General features: G+C 40.0%; 1 long non-coding RNA gene across 2 annotated transcripts; it reads right to left on the bottom strand.

The window, feature by feature from the left end:
- Positions 1 to 885: 885 nt before the first annotated feature.
- LOC117148466 lies at positions 886 to 2,040 on the bottom strand. 2 transcript variants are annotated; one of them, XR_004459901.1, is made up of 3 exons: positions 1,955 to 2,040; positions 1,399 to 1,689; positions 886 to 1,336 (listed from the first exon to the last, which is right to left on the bottom strand). It is a non-coding gene; the product is annotated as an uncharacterized LOC117148466 (long non-coding RNA). The 2 variants fall into 2 exon arrangements; XR_004459900.1 differs by having other exon boundaries at positions 886 to 1,061; positions 1,122 to 1,336; positions 1,399 to 2,038.
- Between the last annotated feature and the right edge of the window lie 4,758 nt (positions 2,041 to 6,798).

Genomic DNA, 6,798 nt, shown 5'->3' with positions numbered 1-6,798 from the left:
TTCCACTCGCAATTGTCTCGTCCTCTTAGTTCTAAACCCCAATCGCTCATTCCGCCCCTCAGACTCCTGCCATATTTTAACTTTAATTTCCGTTTCATTTTTTTGCCGGGCCGAAGCCTTTCATTCGCTTGCGTTTCCAATATCCCCTTTATTTTCGTTGTACCTATACAGATATATACACGTATTTTTTGCGAGTCCCTAATGCCAGGGACAGAACAAAACACTTTCACTGCCTCCTCCTAGGATTTTTTACTCTCGTCCTTTCTGTTGCTCGCCACTCGCTGTATCGTAAATAAAAACGTTAAATGTTTTTTTAACGTGCGCCACTTAACACTCGGCACAATTTAAAGGCAATTGGGCACACCAGAGAACAGAAACAGCAACAGCATCGAAAACAGCCACCAAAAAGCAACAATGGCCACAAAAAGTCAAGCAATGCACATACAATATCTCTTTATATATAAATGGGTATGATACGTATATGTCTATGTCATGGGATGCTCCTCGAATGATGGGTGTATTTGCTTTCCCAGAATCAGGACATTGGGTTTGGGAAAAGCTTTGATTTCATTTATTACAATGTCTATTAAGTTAAAGTACCATTTTATGGTAAATTAGTCATAATCATTAAAAGAACTCGTATTGCTTATATCATTCTTGGTATGGGGGATAGTAAAAAAGGTTAGAATCAGCACGGCTCATTATATAGCAAGCTTAATATCTCAGTAAGTTCCCTTTGATAAAATATAGATATAATATCTGTTATATTTATAAACTATTTAAATCAAGCAGTATTACAGCTGCCTCTATCTTTAAGTTTACACAATTCTACACTTTTCTTGCCATTTCTTCTTTTTATTATTATTATTTTGACATTTTGTTAGCCGGCTTGTAATTTAATATAGATTTCTCCTCGAATCCAGCCCACATCCTTCCACACTCCGAGTCCACTTGGACTCGCTCATTTTTTATGTTTCAAACAATAAATTGTCAATTGATTTCTGGTCTCCTATTTATGAGACTGCCATATATTTGTGAACTTTTCATTTTTCTCTGCCTCGCTGGAAATGAAAAATGGTTGTTGTAGAGGGGAGACGCTTTTCCTTGCGCCGCCTACTTACATCTGGCTTTTTGTGTTGCTTGATTCCATGTCAAACAAATCGTAAAAATCGACATTCTTTTATTTATATACAAATAATCAAATGGCGTTGGCTTTTACTTCAATTATGGCAGCGAGGCTTGCGTGGAAATTAAAAATGCCTTTTTATGTATTTTCGTTCTTCAATAATATCGAAGTGAAACGCGAAAAACGCTTCCTGTGGGGTGTGTGTAGTACCTATAAATAAATATGATAATATAAAAAAATGTTTGCATTGAAATGGAAATGCATAAACATACACTCGTTTTCGCCCCATCCATTGTTGAGTGTTTATATTGTGATTGATAAAAAAAAAGGAAAAGAAACCGAAGCAGCGAAAATGTTTGATTGCTGTTGCTTTTGTTACTTTTGAACTCTGGATGGGTGTTATTATTTTTATTGCCAATGACAGCTGCGGGTTTTTTATGCCTTCGCCGTCACCCACCTCGTCCCCCACCAACCAGTGTTCACTGTACTCGCGTGGCCTTGGGCTCCGTCCGCTTTTCCCTTTGACCGTGGGAAATGTGGCATGTGTCCGCTGGAAAGTGGAGCTGAAATGAGGAAAAAAGTCTGCAAATAATATTTATATGCATATGAATGTTAAGCCTTTATTTGTAATCGAGTCTGCGTAGGTGAGCAATCACCATTTTTAATCATTGGGAATGGAAATTTAAGAAATATTCAAATAGCTTCATTGAGGGTTGTAAATTTTAATGCTCGATTTATAGTTCCTGCATTCAAGTAAAAAGTATTTTTTGATAGTACAAATATTGAAAACTAAACCACTCCTTCAATACTTTATTTAAGAACACACACGCATTATCATTTTCTTCAATTCTTCTCCTTTGATCAATTGCACTTATCGCACTCAACTTCCATATTTGCTTTATTCATTCTCGAATCGGTCAACTGTGATAATAAATACGTAAAAAATAAGAGAAGTGGACTCATTTGTTGGCCCAATTGCGAAATGGAACCAATTCATTCGCAACGATAAGGGGCGAGAAAATGGGGAAAAATAGTGGGGAACAGGTGGGCATCGCTCCCTTCGTTTCAATACAATTAAATTTCCACGCTGCTTGATTTTGAACGCTTGACGCATTTTAATTATTTTCAATGAGAATGCTTTATGAAATTCGAGAGGGGCGACGACCCAATTGCTCAACATTGATGGCCCCCGATGCCTCCCACAGCCCCTTCGATTTTTACCTTTCATTCTGCACCCACCACCCACAAAGCTATATCCTGACTGAATCCTTTGGCTGCCTTCCTGTGTGTGTGTGTGTGTGAGTGTGGCAAGCAGAAGTGCAGCAAAGACAGTGGAGGCGAGTCGAAAATGAATGTCATTCATTCGAGTCGTGCATTTCGTGCATGCAATTAAGTCGCTGCCGCCCACTTTTACATGCGGATGCGAAATGGCAGGAAAAGTGGGCAGGTGGGCAGTTGGGCAGGTGGGGCAAGCGGTCAAGTTAATTACAATCTACATTGTTGATCGGTCTTGAAACCTCCAGCCACTTCCTACGGAGGCTTAAAAGGATTTCCAAACATTCGACTCAGCCCCCTTTTTGGGCCAGCGCATTGCTTAATTATACGAGCATTTTTTAAATATCTCACTTTTAATTGTTTGAGGTTAATTAATAATTCAGCAAATTCACTGCAGAACTTTTTGCCCAGCTCCTTCATCCTTTGTGTGTGCAGTTTTAATGGACCAGACTTGCTAATGGCCGAGGCTTTTATAGGTTCGTTTCGTTTATATTTCTCCGCTCATTCCCGCCTTTGTATTGAAGTCTAGTCTGAGGTCTGGACCTGGACATCATCTGCATAATTCTTCATTAACGCGAACTTAATGCGTTTATGGTTAACGCAGACAGCGAAATGATGTTTCATAATTCAATTATCGTGGGCCACGTTGGTTGCTTCCCATGGATGGGGGAAAAGGGTGAGCCGTGGGGGCTGGAAAATTGCGGTTACGGTTCGGTTTGGTCCTTAAAGGTGAAAGTGTTTTGGGATCGGCAGCAATGTGTTCTTAATTGAAAAAGTTGCAACTGATTGAGTTACAATAAAGCGAGAGGCTGAAACTTTTAATTAGATTACTCCGATACGTTTTACATTTACCCATAATAGGGATCGCAAATATTATTGGTTATAAATGTGGCAGCTTTGTGATTTATAAATGCAACTCTGAGTCCTAACTACCAGCGCTTTAATAAATTAAGTTCAACCAACACTGGCTATCTCACTTAAAACAGGAAATCCCCAAATGGCCTGATAAGAATTTCATTTCCTATGCTATTCACACTCATCCACCGTTTAATCCCCATCCCAATGGCCATAAAAATTGATACGCACAATCAGAAACCCTTTTCCAGCTTGGGACCTTTTCTTGGGGCGGGTCGGGCCATAAGGCCCAACATAAACAAGTTAGTCAAATAAAACATTTTGTTTTTAATAAAAAGCCAAACAAACAGAAAAAAAGGAGAACCATAAATGGATCAAAGTAAAAATTGGCCTGAAAATATTGTGCCACATTCACATATGTATGTACATATGTGTGCGATGAGTGCATGTGTGTGTGCGTGAGCTTAACCCAAATTATCCATAGCCCAAGGCCTAAACACCGACTTTCACTTACGATTGCGTATACGCAGTGTTGGCAAACCAAAAAAATACCAAGAATCATGACATGTTTCGGCCTGAACTCGAAATCATTTATTGCTGTCCACTTGCCTTTTTTGTTTATTTTTTTTGTGATATTTTTTGTGTTGTTATTATCTCATGAATGCTAAATGCCCTGGGCGTCTGTGGGGGAAAATATGATAAAGGGAGATTGCGAGGAAGCCTTTGTGCCTGCGGCTATGATTACGCAGGAAGAAATTATTATTAATTTTTTAACATTATCAGAAGTTCAAATTTTATGTATTTATATTATTTATATAATAACGAATTCTATGCTTACATTCTGATCTAAATTCCTTCTCATCATGCTTTTAAAGTATTTTTGGCAGTGCGAAATTATAAAGTACAATGTACATATGCAAAGGAGTCTGCCGTGATATCTTCTGCAATTTATCATACTGCAAAGTGAGTTGTGCGTGTTCGTGTTCCAGGACTCGCTCGGCTCGCATTCTCCGACTGCGTGTGGGGGGTTTTTCCGGTACGGGACATTATCCTGCGTCATTATCATCACCGACATCATCATCGTGACGGCAGCCACTTGGATATCTTGTGGCTTAGCCTGACCCATTATCCCACTTATGCACATTGAAGGCATTCAGTCAGCCAGTCAGTCAGACTGTTGGTCCTTGCGATTCCTTTGGCTTCACGCTGGCTTTCCCAGTCGGCGCTCGTTTTTGAATAGCGCACGAGTTGAGCGAAGATCCTGTGGAGTCCTGCTTGTATTTTACACAGAGAGAAATACCATTTATATTGAAGTATTCTCTATTTATATTTTAAAGTATCCATGGGTCTACTAAGCCTCAGTGATATAAATATGATTATATTAATAATTAATTAACACATGAATTTAAATTTAATAGCAAGCAATTTGATAGTTACAAAAACCCAAATGGGCCATCTTGTGTTGACCATGTTTTTCTCCGTGCCCATGTGTCTGTATAGCCTTTCCGTGTCATTGTAATGGCGGCACATCCGTTGCAAGTAAATGCCATTTGTCGAAATAAATTTCCGTTTTATTTAAATCCACGCACAGTCGGGCGGGAGGAGCGGCGTGGAGGGGATAGGTGGGTGGGTAGTGGTGGTTAGGGGCGCCCACATGTGGCCAAAATACACGCACACACAGGCAGTCAGACAAAACGGGGCTTAAGTGTATATTTTATTATTATTTGGACTGCTTGATGACATTTGTCGTTGTACGGCCAAAGACCGGATGTCCTTCTGTGCAGGCGCTACCTCGCTCTAAACTGCCGCCCACTTTCCCTCAGTTTCCCGCCCTATTTTCCCGCCCTCTGCCCCATCCCCCGAAAAACGTCCTTTGTGCGTGTTGGCTTTTGATTGCCGCATTGCGTATGTTCATTTGTATTTTGTATCGCTCTCTATCTAACTATCTATCTATCCATCTGACTCACTCTGTGTTCCCCCCACTTCCTTCCACATTTCGTCCTTTTCCCCCGTTCTCTACGGCATCTGCACTGGAAAATCCTCCTATTTGATCATTACTTAGTCTTATTTTATAAGCCGGTTTAATTCAACTCACGCTAATCAAGGAATTAAAAATCGAATATTACTATCACACATTTAAAACATGGTAATCATATTGCGATGGCAATATCTATAATATCTATATTATTTTCGAAGTGCATAACAACTGTTGCCTTCGTCCTGTTTGGGCTTTTCGTCAGCTGCAAATCATTCGGCAGCGTTTAATGTTTGCGTAAGCCCAGGGACCCTTTTTAGTTCAAGCCCCTCCTAAATGTTTATTGTAGTCTTTCCCGAAAATTCCCAGCATTACTTCATGGCTACATATATCCCTTTGTCATCGATGATGAGCTATTTCTTCCATGTTCAGCCAAAAGGATTTAAAAGTTTATTGAAATGGTAGAACATAGAAGAGCATATAACTTTTATTTTAAGTGAAAATTAAGTTGAATATTTTAAGATTTGTATTAAATTTCACAGAATTTTAGACCAAGCTCTGAAATGATAGTTAAACAAACTATTTTTATTTATAAAGGAAATTCAAGCACTTGCATGCCTTAAATTCGGCCACGTAATTTAAATCGTACGTATGTATATTTGAATATCTAGTGGTTTATGCCAAACTTGTTTATACACGCGGCTCATTTTCAAACCCAAAAATCCACGGGACTGACTCGCATCCCTGAAACCCTTTCCTTCGACTTGAATTCGCCACCGCCCCTCGGCTGATTTTCCGGTTTTCAACATATTCATTTGCATATATGGAAATGACAAAAACATGGCCGAAAAATTGAATTGAACTTGTGTCCGAGCATGTCCCATGTCCTGGACAATCTCCATGTCAGTCAGTCGGTCACTCGGCGGGTGTCCCTTTCGGTCTGTCCTTTTCGCACTCCAGCAATCTGTCGGTTTTGTTTTATGGGCCTGCCCTGGAGGTCATCTTCTCCTGAACCTCCTGCATCCGAGCCAGCCATCACTCTGACTTTACCGATGCCGCTCCGGATGACGATGATGATGATGGAAGCCTGAACCAGGACCCTTTTCCTCACACTTAAAATTAAATGCTTCGTTATTATTGTGATATGATGCATGCCGGGCAAGGCGGGGAAAGTCGGAGGAAAATCCTTTTCAACCCATCAAATTGCGCATGTCAAGCTACATTTGCCTCGAAACTTGCAGGCCGGTCCCTTTGGAATGTTTCAAATTTTAATGAGCGGTACATTTAATTTTAATGTCTTGCGAACATGTGTTCATTAATGTCTAACTGTGACCTCAGCCCAAAGACGACTATTAGTTCGCGACTCCAAAGGAATATTTAAGCTTACAAATTTTGATAAGTTCCCTTAAACATTTTTTCCCCAAAATTTCTTCCTTCCTTTCCGACACACACTTAAAATAATGAGCGCTTAATTTAGCACAAAACCAGCTGGAGAAATTGAAACTTTTTCTCGGCTGGGGCCAACGCAATCATTACGCTCGATTAGATCCTCGATTCGTTGGACTGC

Source organism: Drosophila mauritiana, chromosome 2L, assembly GCF_004382145.1.
Source record: "Drosophila mauritiana strain mau12 chromosome 2L, ASM438214v1, whole genome shotgun sequence".
NCBI lineage: Eukaryota > Metazoa > Arthropoda > Insecta > Diptera > Drosophilidae > Drosophila > Drosophila mauritiana.
This window is presented reverse-complemented; position numbering and strand designations above follow the sequence as displayed.